Raw genomic sequence first — 22324 nt, forward strand, 5'->3', positions numbered from 1 at the left:
TGCCAGGCTACAAATACGATCCTAACAGATGAACATGTGTTTGAAAAACAAAAGTCTGACTCCTCTCCACACTGTGGTCAACAGATGACCTGAGTTAGCCCAGACCGTGATAAATGTTGGTGGAAAGGAAGCCTGATCTCTGGTGACATCTTTCTGCCCATTCTAGGCTGAAGAGGTGCCCCCCCCATACCAAATGTACCACTTCCGGGACACCTTGGTGGCTCTATCGAGGGAGCATCAGACTCTTGGTATGGGCTCAGGTCATGATCTCAGGGTCATAGGATCAAGCCCTGCATTAGGCTCAGTGTTCAGTGCAGAGTCAACGAAAAATAAAAAAAGGTACCACCTCCCTCGCTGTGCAGTGCAAGAGTTGGGGATGGGGGCGGTGGGGTTAGAGTTGCGGGACTTGAATGCTAGCTCCCCTCTCGCTAGTGCCTAATCATGCAGCCTTAGGCAAGGTACTGCCACTCACCTGGTTTCCATTTTCTTACCTGTAAACGGGGTTGATGATAATGCCCACCTCACTCAAGGCTTGCTGTGTGCCCCAGAGGAGGGGAAGTCCGTAAAAGTGAATTAGCATCTCTGGGCCTCATTCTCCTGCTCTGCAAAAGGAGGATCTTCCCACAAGGCCGAGGCTGCCACCTTGATGTGAGGAGGAAGTCCCCTCATGCTCAGGGCTGACCACAGTGCCTGACCTGCAGTGAGCACTCACCAAATCCTGGTTGTTACCGGTTCCTTCACTGTGGTCCCAGCTTCTTCCTGCCTAGCAGGGTGGTGACCTTCCTGCCTTTCAGTGCCCATTTAAAATTTCTGTTCGGTCGCTGTCCATATAAGCCCAGGCGGTTGCAGTAACCAGAGTGTCCTCCTGGGGCCTGTCTTGCCGCAGGACCCCGCTGCCTCTCTGGCTGATAGCCCGCCGCCGTCACTTGGCCTGCACACCGTCTTTAGAGTTGCATTTCAGTGGCTCCCCATTGCCTACAAATTCATGGCATCCAGTTCAAAGACCTAATTTTTTCTTTATATCCTGCCTTGTTCCAGAAGATATTCAAATATCTGGCAGTATCTCATTTTTGTCGAAGATGCTCCGTGATCTCTCACTACAAAACTAGGCCTTCAAAATAGTCTTTGGACCCAGAACCCATTGTCAGTTCAATTTGGTCCTGTCATCCATTGGTTTGATGGGGATCTGTCCAGTAGGCGTCTGTGCGGTGCCAGGCACAGGAGTGCCGTCGTGGAGGCCTCGCTCTTGGGCGTCCAGCTGGGCCTCCAGCCCATGAAGTTGGTGTGTTAGTTGCCAAGAGCTGCTGTAACAAAGTACCACAGACTGGCTGGCTTATAGAAAGCAGAAATATTTTCTCCTAGTTCAGGAGGCTAAGGGTCTGAAACCAAGGTGTTGGCTGGGCCATAACTTCTCCAAGGGCTCTAAGGAAAGAATCCTTCCTTGCCTCTTCCATCTTCTGGTGGCCCCTGGCCTTCCTTGTCTGGTGGCAGCCTTCCCCCCGTCTCTGCCTCCATCTTCATGTGGCAGTCTTCTCCCTGGGTGTCTTTGTCTCCAAATCTCCCACTCGTCATAAGGACACCAGTCATTGGACGGAAGGCCCATCCTAATCCAGGAGGACCTCATCTTTATTTGATTACATCTGCAAAGGACCTCTTTCCAAATAAAGTCGCATTCATGGGTGCTAGATGTTAAGACTTCGATGTATCTTTTGAGAAGACACAATTCAACCCATTATAGCAGCCAAAGCAGCAAGAAACAAATAAATGAGGGCAAAATTTAAATGAAAATACCTTTTTTAGGGACACCTGGGGTGCTCAGTTAAGTGTCTGCCTTCAGCTTAGGTCATACTCCTGGGGTCCTGGGATCAAGCCCCATGTCAGGCTCCCTGCTCAGTGAGGAGTCTGCCTCCCTCTGACCCTCTCCCCTGCTCATGCTCTCACTTGTGCTTTCTCTCTCTCTCTCTCAATAAATTTTTTAAAAAGAAAATAACTAAAATTCACAATTTTATAGTGGAAAATGGCATAGGACAGTGTTTGAGAGTGTGGGAAAAGTAGAATAATAGTAATAATGCCCACATCTTTGGACTGTTTGGAGGAGGAGGTGGGCAGTGAGTTAACACATGTCAGTTACCACATGTAACACCATAACACCTGCACATAGTAATCTCTTAATAAGATCATCTATTTACTTTCTTTCATTTCTTATTTAGAATCTTAAAATCTGCAAATATGAGAACACTTTAAATAAATCCACTGTTATTAAGCCTTAAATCAAACATCATTGTGCACTTAAGAAGGTCTTATCTGTCATCTTGTAAATGGGCTACTCTGTGCTCGCACAGCTTACCTCCTATTAAAGTAACAGGGATTATAATATCAAGTTATCAGACATTGTATTCTGTCGCAGTGAATGTGCTGCCCACATGGCTAACCCTTTGAAGGTAAAATGGATTATAAAGACCAAGTGCTTGGGGCATCGCATACCACTGCAGTGAATGGGAGAGAGTGGCTACTTGGTTTCTTTAAATTGAAATTTACCATAGTGACAGCAGCATGAGAAAACACACCAAGCTGTCATCCACGCTCAGGAGCCGTTTCTTTACACAGTATGCAGTTAAGATGAATTTTGTTACCATGAAATTTCATCTGTAGTGACTATTTTCGTTAATGTGGGCCAAGGCAAATTGATTAGACTACTGATCTCCAAAAAGTAGAAGAATTCATGGACGGAATGTTGTGCTAAAAGCAAATTGGACCCATTTTCCTACTATTCTTGAGAAAGAATGGAGGTGAGAAAAGGAACACAAAGTTGAGGAAATTTCTTTTGATTTATTGTTAATGCTCCTCTCTTAGTTTTTCTTTAGACTGCTTAATTCTCATCCAAGCTACTATGGTTAATGTTTTTAGCTTATATTAAAATTTAATGTTGTAATAGAGATTGGTATTATAGTTGTGCTATAACCTCATTTTAAAGACATAGAAATTGAGACATAGGCATTTTTAAAAGATATTTTTTAAACTGAGACTCCTAATTGCTATACACTAGAGTTTAAAGTGTTGTCAGAAAACACATTGCCTTGAACTTCTAACCCAATAGCACTTCTCAAATTTTATGGTCTCAGGATTGGTTTTTTTTTTAAGATTTTATTTATTTATCAGAGAGAGAGCACAATGCAGGGGGGAGGGCAGGCAGAGGGAGAAGCAGTCTCCCCACTGAGCAAGGAACCCAATGCAAGATTCAGTCCTAGGACCCTGGGATCATGACCTGGGCCGAAGGCAGAGGCTTGGCCTACTCAGCCACCCAGACATCCTGGTCTCAGGATCCTTTACACTGTAAAATTATCGAGGACCCCAAAGAACTTTTGTTTGTGTGGGTTTTATCTATTGATACATACCATATTAGAAATTTTAAGAAGTTAAAACCCAAAACAATCATTTGTTAATTCATTTTCTTTTTTTTTTTTTTTAAGATTTTATTTATTTATTTGACAGAGATCACAAGTAGGTAGAGAGTCAGGCAGAGAGAGAGAGGAGGAAGCAGGCTCCCTGCCAAGCAGAGAGCCCGATGCGGGACTCGATTCCAGGACTCTGGGATCATGACCTGAGCCGAAGGCAGAGGCTTTAACCCACTGAGCCACCCAGGCGCCCCTGTTAATTCATTTTCAAGTAACAATCATACTTCCATTACATATTAGCATCACAGCAATGACATCATCATATGTAGGGAGCTTCTGGAAAACTCCATAGTACACTCGTGAGAGAATGAGAGTGAAAAAGACAAATGACAAACATCTTAGTATTATTATGAAAACAGTTCTGGTCTTGTGGATTCCCTAGGTAGGTCTCAGTGTTCCCCAGGAGCTCTAGGACAGACTTTGAGAACCATTCGCCTAGGTGGTTCCCATGCCTTCATAGCAAAACTGTATTTTTTGTCTAAACTATGACTATTCAAGGAAAAGGAACAAGCATACTTGTAAGACTCGGCTTTGCTAACACTGAATAAAATATATAGTTGATACGTTATCAATCTTCTTGTTGTCTTTAACATGGAAGCAATATGGGCAGTACAGAGTACGTGCTCTGAGAGGACTCTGGGTTCTAATCCCAGCACCGCCACGTAAGCCTTGTGGCCTTAACACTTAGCGTCTTAGCCTCAGCTTCCCGTCTGGAAAACGAGCAGGCCGCTCCTATAGACGTCAGAGGCTTGCTGCGAGCATTAACTGGAATAATCTCTGTAAGGGAAGATGACTTTCCCAGCCCCCTCCCAGGGAACCTGGGGCCTTGTGCTTGGTTCTGGGCCATGTAGCCCCTGCCTGAGAGCCCTCTCTTGCGATCTCACACCCTCAGCAGCGGACAAACTAGAGGAACTGGATTTCTGAGTCCCTGGATTGTGACGTGAGCAAGAAGTAAGCCTTTGTGGTGGCAAACCGAGGACGGGGTTTCAGTTGACGCCCTCCTGCCTGGTAGCCTGGCCTCTTCACTAACACACAGGGGAGGGGAGGACGCGAACGAGGTGACATTTAAATGGAAACTTAGAAGAATAGAACCTTCAAAAATTAAAAGATTTTAAGAAAGGAGCTACCTAAAGGTGGGGGCAGGGAGGCCTTCCCATCAGGGAACTAGAAAACGCAAAAGCCCCCAGGCAGACGCCAGAAACTTTCCAGAGACCCGCCTGGCCCCAAACAAGGGGGAAGTGGCGAGAGATAAGTGTGGAGAGTAAGTCCCAGGGATACTAAGACCTTTGCAGTCCCCAAACGCCGCAAACAGCATGCAGCCTGTTGGGGAGGCATCTCTGTGTCTTCTACCCGGGCCCCTGGGTGGGAGTCACAGAGTCAAAGAGGTGCAGGCCTCACGCTATGCAAGACTGCAGAAGGAATAAAGCTTCAGTTGGTGCCACTGAAACATAAGCCTGTAGAGTCCTGGCGTAACTACAGTCCTAAGTTCTGCGGCTTCTCCCTGTCCGAGTGCTCACAGGCCCTCCCTGGCACCGGGAAGAGGAGAGCTGCTGCCCGTGTACACGGAGGGCATGAGCAACCTCAGTGGCGACACTGGGGTTTTTCATTTTGCCGGGGAAGTAGTGCCTGTTCCCAGCAACGGGGGCCCAGGAGTCCCCACGTTCTCCTTCAACAACACAATAGAAGCCGCACCTGGGGGAGGAGTTTCCAGAATTGCCTCCTGGTGGGCACGGCCATCACAGGGGCGGTTTTCAGAGACCTGGGCGGAGGAAATACCTGACAACGGATGGAATGAAAGTTACAGTTGAGAACTATCCTACCCAACTATTGCCTGACTTACTTCCAGGGTTTTAAGTTCAAATTCCACTTCTTAGATACTTCTGAGTCAATGATCAAGAGTTTGTAGAGGTTGTCATCTTCTGTGTGTGTTTTCTCAACCTGGGGTTCGGTGGTACCCACAGGTACGGTGCCTCCTTGGGTAAGGCATGGTGGACTCTTTATCTTTTGATGATTCCAAGGAAAGGGATGGAACCGTTTGCCTGTCCTTTGCCTGTGCTTATTAATTCGTGTGTAACTCTCAAAGTGGATGCATTTCACGCGGCATCAAAAGGAGAATGGCGTATTATCAAATAAAAATGCTAGCTTGCAATTCCAAACTAACTCACAACCTTACAACAGTGCCCCTCCCCGGAAGACACGGGGCCTGAGTATCCTGATGAAATCTAAGGACATTTTTTCAGCTGGATGATGGAATTAGAATTACCTGCACCGGGGACCAGGAGGACGGCACCCTGGGGGTCCAGGACTGGGTGCAGGCGGCTGGCTCAGACTGGCAGTGTGTTTTGTTCATCCCACACCACAGGGTTTTGTTTTTTAGTTTCACTGTCAACATTGAGGAGTAGGGAAGTAGCAGATAGAAACCAAGATCTCTGGTTTTCTTTAAAAGTTTGAAATATCTGGGCACCTGGGTGGCTCAGTTGGTTAGGTGACTGCTCAGGTCATGATCCTGGAGTCCTGGGATCAAGTCCCACATCGGGCTCCCTGCTCAGCAGGGAGTCTGCTTCTCCCTCTGCCCTTTCTCCTCTCATGCTCTCTCTCTTTCTCTCTCTCTGAAATAAATAGGTGAAATCTTTAAAAAAAAAAAAAAAAAAGTTTGAACTATCTGGCCACAGTGGGTCCGAATGCGCACAAGATAGCAACGAGCTGGCTCTACCCTCTGGACCGCACCTTCTCCTCAGTGTCCCACATTCCCCTCTACTGCCTTTCCCCTAGCCAGCTTCATTCATTGACAGTACCAATGGGGTCTTGGAACCCCAAGAAATAGAATCTCTCCTGTTCTTCTCTGGGTTCTAAACAATCTGAGAAGTAAGACAGTGCATAAAGCTGAAGGCAAAAAAGATCTCTGTTTACAGAGAGAGAAGAGGTTGGAAGGCATGGTTTCCAGCTGCGGGTACAACCACGCTGGTTTAGCCAGCAGGGTTTCGGGGATTGTGGTTCAGGGCAGGCCGCCCAGTCCTTCCTACAGCAGAGGAGCAGGAGAGTGTGGGTTCCGGGTGCAGGCGTGCTCTCAGAAGAAGGAGCACAGCACGGCCGCATGTCAGGACTTCAGGCTTCCCAAAGTGTGTCAAAGGGCACAGAGGCCTGGCGTGACAGTCGTGGGAACTCCCAGGGAAGGGAAGGAGCACCAGGCGCTCGGAGCCGCTGGGGCTGGTGAAGGCTGGAAGAAGGTTAATTCTTTAGCAAGCCGAGCAAAGAACACCCATGCTCTCCCAGGCGTGCAGTGAAATCACTCAGGTCCTTAGCTCAAGGTCAGTAAATGTAGTGACCTTTAGCAACCATGGAAACCAAATTTCTAGAAAAAAAGAAGCAGAACTCACTCTCTACTGGGGTAAATCAACCAGAATGAAAAGCGTGAAAAACAAAAGCAACAGAACAAAAAGACAAAGCACTAAAAGGCAACCCAAGATGTATTTTATGACACAGGAGCTAAATTCAGGAAAGCAAGAGTGAGACCTGGCATAGATGGGTGAACAGCAGAGTCTGGGGCCGGCCACTGAGGCATAGTCTTGTTCAGTGAGCACTAGTGAGTGCCACACACATTCACTACCATGCAAAGCACGTAACGTGAACCCCTTTACAGATGAGGAAACTGGGACCCCAAATGACTGATTCGAGGTGGCTGGTAGAGGGATCCCAGGGCCAGGCTCACCAGCTCTGAAACCCTTCCCCTCTCCCTGCCTGTCCTTTTGGGCCACGTGTAAGTTGTTTGCTGAGAACAGGAACAGCTCCTTCGGAGAACTGCTGGTCTGCAGTCAGAGACCTGGCCCGACTGGGCCAGGCTAGGCCAAGCTAGGCAGGCACTCCAGCCTGCCCTGTCCCTGGACCAGTTGGCATCCTGGCTTCTCCCAACCAGTAAGCTGGTTACCTCTGGTCTGTGAGGCCGTGACCTGACCTTTCCCATCCTCAGGCTGCCCACTCCCCACAGAGCAGAGATGGCAAAAGGAGCATGAATTTGGCCTCCACACCCACCGTGTTAAACCCTCCTGGTCCATTAGCAGCAAGTTTTGCAGAAAAGATGGGGTGCCGCCAGGCACGACTGTGTTGGAGGGGCTTCCTTCCCTCCTGGTTTAGTTGTGATGCCACCGACACACACACCTTGGTTATGCCTGCCTGGGGTCGTGTTCACTCAGTAGTTCTCCACGAGATCAACTAGTGAAAATCCCTTAATAGGGAATGTTTTTAGAAGGAGCATATGGGAAATCAAAAAAGGGCTAAATATAAACCTGTATTTACAGAACTGAATAAGGAGCAATGAAAAGCTGAGCAGAGAGAGCCGGATGGAGAAGCCTTCTCCTAAGACAGGTTTTTTCCGGTGGGTGTGAGTGCGCATTTTGCTGTATATGTGAATTCGTGGAACACTGGAGTTGCCTATAATTAAACAAAGAAAAAAAGCAGCTCATGAAGCCAAAAACAGTTCTGGTGCCAATCATATTATGGAAGCACCTGAGGCTATACCCACTGACTTTATCAGAGCTATCATTTGGTTGCATTTCAGACTTAGAAACGATCAAATGGAGCATAAACTTCTAAAATAGAAGTTTTATATTGAAGGCATTTTTTAGGTAGCTAAGGCAACTCTGAGAACTGATCTACATCATGAATGCTAAGAGAAAAAAGAGGCCAACTCTGAAATCAGGGCATAAGCAGGCATGAAAGAAATCCCCGTTGCCCAAAGAGCGTGAGGAAGGAATAAACACATATTTATTGAGCAACTACCATAGGCAGGATGGTTGGTAAGCATTCTCGTTTGACCCTCTTGATGTTGCTAAGTTGAAAGGATTATTTTTCTCCCCTCTGTATACTGAAGATCGCAGTGTCAGAGGTTACACTGCTAGCCCACAGCAGGCTTGGGATCCAAAGCTAGTTCAAATCCAGTTGTCTGGGGCGCCTGGTGTCCATTAAGCTGAGCCTTGGGCTCAAATCATGGTCCCAAAGTCCCGAGGTCGAGCCCCGCGTCAGTCTCCCTGCTCAGCGGGAGTCTGCCTCTCCTTCTCCCTCTGCTGCTCACCCTACTTGTGCTTGTTCTCTCTCTCTCTCTCTCTCTCGAATAAATGAATAAAATCTTTAAAAAAAAAAACCTAGTTGTCTGGCTCCAGAGACACTTGCCCTTTCAAATACAGCTGACCCTCTGGTGTGGCATCAGCAGGTCCTGCTCCAGAGGTTCTCATTCTCTCCTTGTCAAAGTTTTTATTTTTTTATTATTTTTTTTTAATTTGTCAGAGAGAGAGGGAGAGAGAGCAAGCACAGGCAGACAGAATGGCAGGCAGAGACAGAGGGAGAAGCAGGCTCCCCGCCAAGCAAGGAGTCTGATGTGGGACTCGATCCCAGGACGCTGGGATCATGACCTGAGCCAAAGGCAGCTGCTTAACCAACTGAGCCACCCAGGTGTCCCTTGTCAAAGTTTTTAAATCAAATCTATTTGAGAAGTTTTCTTCTCTCTTTAGGGAAAGGTATTTCCTTGAAAGCACTCGGTGGTAAATTTTACCGTTAAGACATCCCCGCCATAACTTTTGTGTGTCGTGTCTTTCGTTACATCAGTTAGATTTTACGTTATTTTGTGTGTTTATTTCTCCGTCCAGAGACCTTACATGTTGACACAATATGGTGTGAACCAAATACTTGACTCACTTGGGTCACTGTGACGCAAAATCTACGGAAACAGCCAAGGGTAGGACCTGACCAGGATCCTGCTTCACCTGCTTTACTCAAATGTCAAGGCCATCTTTGAACAAGCAGATTAGCCACAGATGGTGAGAGAGCAGAGAGCAAGCAGATCGAGAAAGGTTCCCAGTCCTCATACAAAGTGTGCATTGGAGGGCGCAGCCTGCGTTTTGCTGAACAGCCTGTCCCGGTGTCAGCTGCCCTTCAACAGCACCCATAGAAAGTGCTGGTTTATACAGCCCACTGGCTGTGGTGGAGGTGGTGGAGGTCTGGCTCCCTAAGAAATGTGTCAACAGCCTACCTGCTCAGACGGGAGACAACCCGCTTTCATGCAGCTACCCTAGAGCGGGGACTCCAATGTGCAGAGTCCAAAAGGCAGCATCACTGAGCAGCAGGAAGGAATGGAGCTGCCAGCTATGTATGTTTTTAATGTCACCCTTTAAAATTTTGGCTTTCAGGGGCTCCTGGGTGGCTCCATCAGTTAAGCGTCTGACTCTTGATTTCAGCTCAAGTCATGATCGCAGGGTCGAGATCCCAGCCTCGGGCTCAGTGTGAGGTCAGTTCGGAATTCTCTCTCCCTCTCCCTGTGCCCCCACTCCGCCCCTGCATGTGAGCTTGTGCACGTGTGTGCTCTCTCAAGTAAATAAATGAAATCTTTAAAATTTTGAGTTTCATGTAATGGATTTATATGTACTTAATACATTAAAATTTATACTACATGCATAGATTTTATTAGTTAATAGATGTAACCTAGAAAGACATGCTTGAAAATGGTTTGCCAGCATGGGGGCAAAAACAAAAAAGCTTGGAAACTCTCTGCCTAGGGGAAGGTGAGTATCAGTGGAAGTGTGACCAAAGCCCGCTGCTAAATTCCTAAAATCCAAAAGATAAACCCAAATTGCCTGGGTCACGGCGCAGGGAGAGGCAAACTGCCAGGAGCAAGGTACACTGGACTCTCCTTGCTTCTCTTTTTTGCCAATAAAGATGACACCCTGAGAAATTGCCTAATAAGCAGGTGTCATATGAGTCACAAGACAGCCCTTTCATTCCCTGAGTAGCCCCAGGCTATGGCCCCCAAGAGTCCGAGAGACCAGCTCTCCCCAAACCAATGAGTTCTGCTGGTCAAAGGAGCAAATAGTAAAAGATACATAAAAATTTCAATATCATTTGCCCTACAAGAAATGTACATTAAAAATAGTAAGAATACCCTATTCTCTGACCATCAATTACATAGATTTCAACAAATCAGTATTTGGCTGGGGTGGAGAAGCAGGCGTTCCCATATACACCCAGTGGGTGTGTAAATTGGCAAAAACTTTCTGTAGGCAATTTGAAAATTCTGACCAAGAGTTTAAAAAACATACACATCTACCTACCCATCAATTTCCTCTTTGGGTATTTTTTGAAGAAAATAATCAAATTTGGAATTAAAGGTTTAAATACCTTTTAAAGTTTGTTATTCAATCACTTACTCATTCTACACACACTTACTGGAGTCTTTTTTGAGGCAGATTCTATGCTAGGGGCTGCCACACAACAAAAAATAAAATAAGCTTCTGCTCGCCTAAAGATTATTAATAATCATTTCAGTGTTATTTATAACAGGGAAAAATAGAAACAACACAACCAAAATCAGTGTTGTTATTGTTGTTCTGCAGTTACTAATTCCTATGCAGCCATTATAAATTGTATCGAAGAAGACACTGGAGGGACGCCCGGCTCAATCAGTTGGAAGAGCTGCCACTCTTGATCTCGGGGTCGTGAGTTTGAGTCCCACCTTAGGTGTAGAGCTCACTTATATAAATAAGCTTAAAAATAATAATAAGACGATGACAACATTGGAAAATGTTCACATCAGGTAGTTTGAGTAGAAAAAAACAGTTAACAAAACAGACATTGTATGTCTCCCCACAGTCTTGAGTGCCCAGAGAAGGGTCACAGTTGACCCTATCATTTGAGACAGAGGTAATTTAGAATGAACAGACTTCTCTTTAGTGAGAAACAAAACAGAATAGAACAAAAAAGCGTTGGGAAATGTGCCCATCATTTCTTCCTACTTCATGAATATTTTCTGAGGGTAATTCTAGGAGATGCTAACAGAGCAGGTAACAACAACATCGTTGGAAGATTCTGAGAGGCAGTAAGACTCATCTCAGGAACTATGGCCCAACTGAAAATAAGTTACCTCATCCAATATTTAAAAAGAATCTCCAACATAATCAATAAAAAGCTCCTAAGAGAAATGGGCTTGCTCTGTGGGTATGAGGCCTGTTATAAACATTTGAGAAGGCAATTAGCCATATTTATCAAAACTTGTAATGTCACTGTCATAACCTAGCGATTTTATCTGTAGGAATAAATCTATAGGAGTACTTATGCCTGCATAAAAAAATTTAATAAGGAAATGGAAATTAACCAACTAATGCATATTGGGAGTCTGTAAGAAGACCAGAGAAAAAGAGGCAGCAAGAATACTTGAAGAAATAATGGCCAAAATTCCCCAAATTTGATGGAAAAGATTAATCTGCACATCCTAGAAACTCAACAAACTCAATCAACCCAAAGAGAGGCATGCTGAAATATACCATAGACGGACTGTCCAACTGCCTAAAGCCAGAGATGGGGGGAGAATCTTGAAAACAGCAAGAGAGAAATCCAGTGTCATGTATAATTGATCGTTAGTATATAAACAGTTGACTGTTCTCACCGGAAACTGTGGAGGCCAGCCATGAGGGGGATGATCTATTCAAAGTGCTGAAACAAAAGCAGAATTGTTCATCCAGCAAACTATCCATCAAAAATACATCATTGAGGAGTGCTTGGGTGGTTCAGCTGGTTGAGCGTCCAACTTGATTTTGGCTCAGGTCATGATCTCAGAGTGGTGGGACTGACCCCTGTGTCGGGTTCTGTGCTCATGGGGAGTCTGCTGAAGATTCTCCCTCCCTCTCCCTCCACCCTTCTTCCCACACCTCCCCCCACCCCCATTTCACACACACACACACTCTCTCTCTCTCTAAAATGAATGGATAAATCTTTTTGTAAAATGTGTCATTGAAAGTTATTCAAATAAACAAATATAAACAAAACCTGAAAGAATTTGTCAGTAGTTGACCTATCCTGCAAGAAATACTCGAGGGAGTTCTTCAGGCTGTATGAGGGGACACTGGACTACACTTGAATCCACATGGTGAGATAAAGATCTCACCCTTGATTAAGTGCTAGGAATGTGGAGGGAAAGACCAGACATAGCACATTTCTGGTCACCTTGTCATCTTCTTCTTACTCTTCAAGCTTTACACTCTTGAGTTTTTAATGCAATATCTAACAAATACCCAGTCATATTGAATCAGCCTGATGTTTGATTTGGAGGGCTGATGACCCATGCTTGTTTTGATTTGATGAAATTTGGAGCTTGGAGCTAAGAGATATCTCCCTTTTGTATGACTGAGCACAACCTAAGAAATAACACCACCAATAATAGCATCATCATTTTATAATGTAAGTCTAATTGGAGGGTGAATGGAAGTGCTATTGGCCAAGGGCCCCTATCCACTAGTTACATCGTATTAGAAAATCTGACCCAAGAATCTGACAATCAAAAAGGATTATCTTTCATTTCACCATTATTTGTTCGCAGTTATGCCATCTGGCTCATATAACCAGAGGAAACTTGGCACCCACATTCAACTGGAATGACCGTCAATTCACAAAACATCCTATTTTCTCTTTGCCAAGAACAAAGTGACAACTGATCTCAATGTGTAAGTACTTATAATGTAAGACAAATGACTTGAGCAAGAAATATTTTTTAAGAAGTTAGGGTTAAAAGAACATTTTAGTGTCATCAGATATCTCCAACTATGTTCTAATAGTATAACCTGATTTATCTTTCTTTGTGTTTGTCTCTGAATTTTCCCTTTGATTTAACAAATACTTTTGGACCACCTGCTTTATAAAATGGAATGAGCCAAACACTGAAAGAATACCAAGCTATATTAGGCAGGAAATGGGTCTAGCTCTATAAGAAAGAAAACATCAGATTTCAGTGGCTTAACCCAATGGAACTTAATTTCGTGCTCACTCAACAGCTCAGTGATGCTGTCCTAGCTCATCAGGCAACTCTCTTCCACCTGATCCAGGGATTTGGGCTCCTTCTGTCTTGAGTTCTTGCCATCTTCTCGGACATCAGAATCTTGGTTCAAGCTGCCTAAGCATTAGAAGAGTAAAGAAGGCATGCACACTTCTTAAGACGCCCAGCCCATAAGTGACACTTGTCACTGCCACTTGCATCCACCTGTAAGAACAAGTCCCTTGGGCACACCCGGATGTCAGAGATTGGCCAATGTGGTCCCTGGCTGGGTAGTCATTTCCCTGCAACAACTTGATACTCAGGAATGAGGGGGGAATAAGCTAGAGGTCTATTATTCCTGTTGTGTGAGATGTAGCTTCTATCTTCAAAGAACCTCTGTCAGAGTAGAGAAAGAAGTTCACAGGAGAGAAACATCATGGAGGAGGTAGCATTTGAGATGATCCTGGATTGTCAGAACGCCAGACCATGTGTTGGTGAGAGGGGCATTCTAGACGGAGCGACTGCCACTAAGGAAGCAGGGAGGTGGGAAGGGAATGTTGAGTAACTAGTTTTCCTGGAACAAAGATTTGCACAGGGAAGAGATGGAGCTGAGAAGTTTTGTTAGGTCACTGTTATGTAAGGCCCTGAATGTCAGGACAAAGAGCTGGAATTCCATGCTTCCTTTATGATGATTATCCTGCATTTTTAACACAAAGTTTCCAGAACAGTGATAGCATTAATCATTAACAAGTATCAGCCACAGAACAGACAGTACATTCACTATGAAGGGATTTCATTTTTCAGATGGTAATGCTAGTAACAGCATCATATGACGTTCACAGGCTGTAATCGATTGCAAACGTTTGCATCTGTTCTCACGTGTCTTGATACTTACAAAATACAATCCAAACACTTTAATTTCTCTCTTGCTCCTTCTCCCAGGATTATCTCACATAGTTCTCTAGAGACGTGGAGGGTAGCTTTACACACTGACATCACAAACCAGCAGGGCCTCCCCTTGGGCGGGGCAGAAGACCTTTTTAGGGCTGTGAACTCTGAATACTGTTAAGCCACAAAATGAGCAAACCCTTTAGAATCTCTAAAAGTAAGAAAGAGTTTTATTCAAGCCCAAGTTAAGACAGCTGCTCAGGAAGCACACTCTTCACAGGAAAAAAAAGAGCTCCGGAGAATGAACAATTTTTACAGGGTTACACACTTTTTACATCTTTTAGAAGCTCAAAAGATTATAGATTAACATAGAGGCAGCAATCATGAGTTATTTTTTTGTTTTGTTTTGGTGTTGTTTTTTTTTTTTTTAAGAATTCCAGTAAGAGACAAGTCACATAGCTTTTTTTTACTCCTTTTTTTTTTTTAAAAAGATTTATTTATTTGAGAGAGAGAGAGAGAGCAGAAGCAGGGAAAGGCTCAGAGGAAGAGGGAGAAGCAGGCTCCCTGCTGAGCAGGGAGCCCCACATGACACGGGACTCCATCCCAGGACTCTGAGATCATGACCTGAGCCAAAGGCAGACACCCAACCAACTGAGCCCCAGGAATCACAAGTTTCAACGTCAAGGAATGCAGGGAGTAAGAACATTGACTGATAGCTTTAGGACAAGATGGTTTTTCTTTAGGCCACTCATTTATAAAGTAGGTTCACAATGTATGCTTGGTGGGCCATAAATCAGGCTTTCACTTTGAACAAAGTTTATGTACAGTCATACTGACTTACAAAGAAATCTAAAATGGCTTTCCTCATACATCAGGCCTTTAGAGAGCTTTCCTCTCTTCAATACCAATACCAATCACTGCAAACCCGTAAACATAATTCCCTTCACCTTCATCAGACAGCATCCTCACAGCATCAGGGTCAATGTTGGCATGTAAATCGTACTGGAAATTTAACAGGAATAAATATTTGTTTAAAAAACATTCACATACAAAAGGACAGGAGGGGCACATAGAGCAACATTGGGGAGCCTTAGCAAAGTAGTAACTGGACTAGGAATTGAACTTTTTCTGAAGGCATTTAGGTTTCTAACAGTAGCATTTTGTGGATTGTGACTTTGGTGTATATCTCTCCAAGCTGGCAGTGGCTTTAAAGTAGACCCAAGTAGAGCACCTGGGTAGCTCAGTGGGTTAAGGCCTCTGCCTTCAGCTCGGGTCATGATCTCAGGGTCCTGGGATCGAGCCCCGCATCGGGCTCTCTGCTCAGCAGGGAGCCTTCTTCCCGCCCCCTCTCTCTGCCTGCCTCTCTGCCTACTTGTGATTTGTCTGTCAAATAAATAAATAAATAATCTTTAAAAAATAATAATAATAATAAACACTTGGCTAGCATCCTGGCTGAGTCTCATTTCCCTCAGTAGAGAAGTGAGGGTAACAATTCTTCTCAAAGGATTGAAAAGGGGTTGAAATATGATAACAAATCCAAAGGCCTTCACATGCTGTCTGGCTTGGATTAGAGGCTCCGTAAATGATACTTCCCTCACTAATTCAAGACCTGTTAGGATATTGGCCAGATTGCCCTGGACCTCAGTTTGCAGTCCCTGGATCTAAACTCCCATTTTGAACCCTGCAGCAGGAAGCAGAGGATAACCTTTGTGAGGACTAAGCCATTTCAGCTTGGGGAAGTTGAGACGAGTTCAGGTGGCACCTGAGTGTGGCACGCCTCGTCCCCAGGTCTTCAGGGTTGTCGTCCTTTGGGAAGAGAAGTAGGAGGCACAGGGAGTTGAAGTGGGGCACAGATGAGAAGCCTGGTTGTGTATTTTCCTTTGTGCTGACTTGTTCACCTGCCTGCCAAACTTTCTTCTTCTCCCCTCCCTTCCTTCAGAAAATATTTAATGGTACAGATGATGTGGCAGTCTCCATGCATGGCATGGAGTTTGAATATTAAATAAGATACTCGTTCTGATCCTTAACTAGCTTCTACTCTAGTAGGAGAGACCGATGATAATAAAAATCACAGACCCATGTGATCAGCCCTGCACACAGGGTGGGTTGATGGTCCAGAAGCCAGAGAACTCCGAGCTTGGGGGAATAGTGGACTTCAGGACCTGGTGATAGAAGGCCTCCCAAGGACAGTTCCTTCAAGGTCATTTTTCCTTCCGGCGGAAGTAGATGTTGCTCCAGTGGTTTGCACCCTGTCAGGAACAATATGTGAAAAGATCAATAAAATGGCTCTTCCATTAGAGAACCTCATAGAAATGAGCTGCCACAAAGAAGCATGTGGTGTACAGAGAGGAGGAAAGTGAGGTTTTACAGCCAGACCATGAAGGATGTAGACCACGCTTAGGAACTAGGAATAACAGCTCAACAACCGGAAAACCAAATACCCAGTTAAAGAATGAACAAAGGAGTCAAATAGACATTTCTCCAAAGAAGACACACAAATGGGCAACAAACATGAAAAGATCCTCAATTTCAATAATAACAAGGGGAAAAAAATAATAACAAGGGGGTGACCATTATAATGATGATGATGATGATAGTAATAGAAGTGTTGGTGAAAATGTGGAAAAATTAAAACCTCTGTGCACAGCCACTAAGGAAAACAGTCTGGTAATTCCTCAAAAAATTAAAATGGAATTACCATATGATCCAGCAACCCCACATCTTGGTATTTATCCACAGGAATTGAAAGCAGAATCTTGAAGAGGTATTTGTACATCTATGCTCACAGCATACTCACAACAGCCCAGAGGGGAGAACAACGCAAACGTCCATCCATGGATGATGAACAGCTAGACAACGTGCGGTAAACTCATACAACGGAGTATTATTCGGCCTTAAAAGGAAGGAGATTTGGACAGGCGCTACCGCATGGATGAATGTTGAGGACATTCTGCTAAGTGAAATATGCCAGTAGCCAGGGGACAGATACTGCATGATTCCACTTCTGTGAGGTATCTAAAGTTGTCAGACTCCTAGAAATAGAAAGTAGAGCGGTGGTTGCCAGGGCTAGGGGGAGGTAGAAGAGAGGAGCTGTTTTGTGGGTATGGTTTCAATTTCGCAAGGTGAAAAAGTTCTCGAGATCCACTGCACGACAATGCGCATATAGTTAACACTACGCTATTATACACCTGAATATGACGAGGATGGCAAACCTCGTGTTAGGTGTTCTTTACCACAATGAAAAAGAAGGAGTTGGGACCAGTCCTTTGAAGGCAGCGGACCGTTCCCTGAAGCATTTTAAAGCTGGGAGAGACACGGTCACACCCTTTTCTCGGAGTAGCCTCCGGGAAAAGCGTTTCATGGATTAGTGATGGAACAGACTGGAGCCCTGGGGAGACCAGCTGGAGGGCCTTCGAGGGTCCAGACATGGCCTGATGAGGGTGTGACATGCTCAGAGAGAAAGAGGAAGGAGACGTGACAGCAGGAAGGAATGCAGGCGTGGCTGGGAACCACCGTCATTATGCCTGAGGTGTGTGACCGTGGACAGTCTGCCTGCGCAATTCTGGGCATTGTCCAGCTTGGCATGTTGTTACTCTTGCCCAGAGAGACATCTGATTCAAGAGGACTCCCTGTCAGGAATTCCATGAACTGCTTGCTCTGTAGGATTCTGAAACTGGGTCCTTTCCCCATCCTGTTCCTCTAGCTTCTTTCTTTTTTTTCCTTTTTTTTTTTTTCAACAGTAACACCAATTCCCTTGAATATCAAAGTTGCAATTCTCCTAAAGCCAAGTAAGGAGAGTCCTGATTCAGGCAACATCTCTAGAAACTTGGTAACTTTCCATTTATCTTTCTTTTATCTGCATTCTATGGAATTTCCCAGCAACTCTTATCATCCTCCAGAAATGCATCCTAGGTGAAACCTTTTTGAATCTTCACATTTGAGAAAAACCATTGTAGTGAATGTTTTCCTTCTCACAAATGCATTAACATATGATTTCTGGAGACGGAGTATGTCACCATCAGTGGGTAAGAAGGATGAGGTCACCCCAAAAGTCAGGTGCGATGGGGGTGGTCGGTGAGGGACTCTGAGGGACTCTATCAAGCACACCATGCTCTCAGCACAATTCACATTTTGACTCAACAAAATAACGTAGTTCTTTATACCACTAGCTTTTGGAATTACTTATGAAATGTGGACACCACTGAATGCCAAAAGCCAAAAATAGTTTCTTCTAAATTAATCATGTGTGGCCTTTGTTAATGTTGCTTGTTAAAATCGTATTTAATAGTACAATTTACGAATCATCAAATCTCTTATTTTTGTCCTTTGATATTTCATTTATTGCTTCAAAGCTTAGAGAATTTATAACTCCTCTAAAGATATAACTGTTTGTTCCTGTTTTCTGCTACTTTACTATGACTCGATTTATATATTGAATTGTCAATCCTATCTAAAGTGTTTTGGGTTTTTTTTGTTATAATGTAAATTAAATCATGTTTCAATATTGCTAGCACCAAGAAGTAAATCCAAAAGGGGTTTTCCTCCTCTATAAAGCCGATCATTTGCATGTTTTGTAAAATGCTTAGCACAGTGTGAACGTGAGGTAATTTAACCCATAGGGGAAAAACATTTTCACTCCACAGCTCCCTTGGAAAATATTTAAAACACAGCAGTCATAAATCTAATTTTCTTTGAAGGTACTTTTGGATAGAATCCAGGAAAACTACCCTTTGTAAAACAGATGAATATTTCATCTGAAAACTTGGTCCACTTAAAAAAATTAACTACCAAGCATGTTTAAGTGTCTATGTTAGTTACTGTGGTACAAATTATAGTCAATAGAAGTTTCATGCTGAGAAAAACCATGAAGTACATAAGATGAATGCCATTCACTGTGATTATTCTCTTCAGGAGCTAGAAAATAACTACTTAGATTATGTATGAGGGTAATTGCTGTTTAATGGAGAAAAACTAGGGGAAATAATTATAAGAGTGAAGAAGATATTTCCTAACCCTCTGTCATTGAAAAATAAGAAACAAAAAAGGAAACGTAGTACATTTTCCAGAAAGACTTGGACATGATGCCAAAAGGCAACAATCTGAGGCTCCACACACAAAAGAACTTCTCATGAAGAAATCTGAGATTGTTGTATGTAAAGTTCCTTCTAGAGCCATCGCCAAGATGTGTTTTACTGTTACAGTCACTCACCTTTATTTGACATTTTTACACAGCCAAGGTGGAAAAACACGCCCACCTGAAACGTCAGTAATTGGAAGGAGACGCCAATAGAAAGACATTTCTTCCTTCCGGGAAAATAAAAGTAGGGGGCAGTGGCAAAAAGCAACCTTTGAATTTCTTATTTGTTTATGGATCTATATGTATGGCCTATAAAGGTCTATATTTATGGCCCCGTGTAGGCTTTATTCAGATAATAGTTCATCGGTGATGTCTTCTGTTGAAACTGGTCTTCTAGAAGTCTATAGATATTTGCCCCTGCCATATGCCTACCTGGGCTTCAGCCCTGCCTCAGAGGAGCTAATGCCCTGGAGGCAGAGGAGGGAGCAACTCCGTGAATTATTCTGCAGGACTGCTTTGCTGTTGTTCAATAATATAGGCTGTAATAATGAGACAAGACAGCAGTACAAGAGTTGTGGTGAGGCAGTATGTGATTAAGGGTGCAGCTGGAAGTAATCTCTCTCTCTCTCTCTCTCTCTCTCTCTCTCTCGGAATTTCCAGAGCTCTTTATCTATGCCTCTTAAGGCATTTTCCCCTTTCTTCTCTGATGGTACTGTTATTTCTCTCTCTTCCCCCTCTTAGAGAGTGAATGACTTGGGGGCAAGTTCCAGGTCTGACTCATTTTGGACCTCCCATAGACCCTAGCCTACACCTGCCTAGCATTGCTGCAGATAGACATTTGTTATTTATTTTTTTAAAGCTTTTAGTTACTTATTTCACACGCGCACACGCGCACACGCGCACACACACACACATACATGCAGAGCAAGAGGCAGGCAAGCACAGGGAGAGAGAAAAGCAGGCTCCCCGCTGAGCAGAGATCCCTGTGGACCACAGGCTGGATCCCAGGACCCTGGGACCATGACCTGAGACAAAGGCAGACTCTCAACCAATTGAGCCACCCAGACACCCCAAGACCGTTGTTATTTAAATAAAATGAGGGACACAGAGAATATGTATGAGTGTGAGGGGGATGGAGGAGGGGCATGAGTTTGTGTGAAGATTCTCACATTGGACAAAAATAGATTTAAAACAAACAATAAATGCCTGAAGCGAGCATTGTTTTTACCCCTGTATCATCCATTCATCCTTTTTGTGGTGAGAACACCTTGATTTTCTTTTGAGGAACTACCACTCCATTATTGTGTGCCCTTGGTTAGACTGTGATCAAGGGGGCTTGCCCTCCCTTGGCCTGGATAATCACACTCTCATGGAGATAGAACTCAGGCAGAGCAAGGACAGAAATTGCCAGTGACTCATCCCAGCGGTAACCTATCCACTAGGATAATGAATTGTCCATTCGGATGCCATTCTTTGGCAAATTAAAGATGGCTGCTCATTCTTTGTCAGCCCTCCCATCAGGAGGCAGAGTCTATGCCCCTTTCCTTCAATCTGGACAATATGTCCTTTCCATGATTAAAAGAATCAATGGAAGTGACCGGGTCAGTTTCAGTGCCTAGGTCTTCATAGTTTGGCCACTTCCACTTCTTGTCTCTTGGAAGGTGCCCTCTTAGAGACCTGAGCCACCATTTAAGTCCAGCTACCCTGACCCACCATGCTGTGAGGAAGCTGAAGCTCACCACGCGGAGAGATGCTGTGGAGAAACATGCCCAACCATCACGCAGCACCCTGACCCAAGCAGCTGACCTGTGAGTGAAGAATCCTTTCCGTGACTCTAGTCTCAGGAGCCATCCGACTACAGCTGCATGAGTGATCCCTGTAAGAACTCTCCAGATGAGTCCATGAACCATGAGAGAGAACAGTAAAATGTTTTAATCCGCTAAGTTTTGAGGTGATTTGTTACACAGCACAATAACCGGAACACATGGAGACTCTTCAGAATACCGTTGTTCGGCTTTCCCCTCAGACGCTTCAAGAGTCCTCTTCTCCCCCATTAGGATTGTAGGACTTTCTCGTGTTCCTGTAACGCCGTCTGCTGTTCGGAGTATGCTAATGTCTCTCATCTCCTCTTTCTTTTCTATACCTCAACTTCCTGTGTGTGAAATGGGGGTTACAAGGTACTTTCATCATAGCATTGCTGTGAGGAAGAAATGAATACTGTAAAGCACTTCAAACATTGCCTAGCACAAAGTAAGCACTTACTGAATATAGCTTTTGTTAAGTATTAATCCATATAATAATGCCATGATTTAGATGAGACTGTTAAGCTTAAACAAGTGAAATCAGAAACTGCAAACTGGCCATTCACTGTTGGCCTTCCCAGGTTAAATATTTGAATTAGTTGCAGCCATTTCCAAATCTGGTAGAGTTCGTATGAATATCTAGAATTCTGGCTTATTGCACAAATGGGATGATCTCCGCAAGATGCCTGGTGGCTCTTGCTGACCAGTGACTTCCCACTTCACACGGAGCCTGTCCTCTCTGGTTCACCACTGCCTACCCCCCACTCCCTACCCTGGTATCCACCACCTTCGTTCCTTTGCATTACTTGCCTGCCTTTATGGACATTTGAGTTTGTAATTCAAGGAAGTGAGCAAAGATGGGAAAGAAGAGAGGAAGGAAGAGAGGCAGAGAGGAAGGCTGAATTCAGCACGTGGACATGTTCTTTCTGACTATAGTTATTTTGGCAAACACTGTAATAATCAAAACATACTTCATCTGGTAGGAGGATCAAATCCACCTTTATAAAATAAGAACCTATTTCAATCATTAAGATAAAACCAATGTTTGATTTGGACAAGTGTTCTCATTCAAATGCTTGCAAAATATAATTTCTTGTCTGGGAGACGCTCTCTTTAGGAAAAACCTTGGGGGTCTGTGAATGTGTTAGTAAGAGAGCGTAGACAGAATATTTTATTTATGTATTTATTTATTTATTTTTAAAGATTTTATTTATTTGTGAGAGAGAGAGAGAGCACACAAGCATGTGGGGTGGGGTGGGGGAGAAGGAGACTCCCTGCTGTGCAGGGACTCCCCTACCAACTCGGGGCTCGA

The 22324-nt window shown here is 44.2% G+C and overlaps 1 protein-coding gene across 1 annotated transcript in view; it reads left to right on the forward strand.

Annotated features, from left to right (window-relative positions):
- The window catches only part of LOC111147412 (cyclin Y like 1), a 106635-nt gene that overhangs the window by 8986 nt on the left and 75325 nt on the right, over nucleotides 1-22324 (forward strand). The window contains exon 2 of the mRNA XM_022503512.1: nucleotides 12814-12937. The gene's annotated coding sequence lies outside the window, so the exon portion shown is untranslated. The remainder of the gene's footprint in view (nucleotides 1-12813; nucleotides 12938-22324) is intronic.

The sequence above is a fragment of the Enhydra lutris genome, unplaced genomic scaffold (genome assembly GCF_002288905.1).
Source record: "Enhydra lutris kenyoni isolate GAN:26980312 unplaced genomic scaffold, ASM228890v2 scaffoldscaffold1, whole genome shotgun sequence".
NCBI classification, from domain to species: Eukaryota; Metazoa; Chordata; class Mammalia; order Carnivora; family Mustelidae; genus Enhydra; species Enhydra lutris.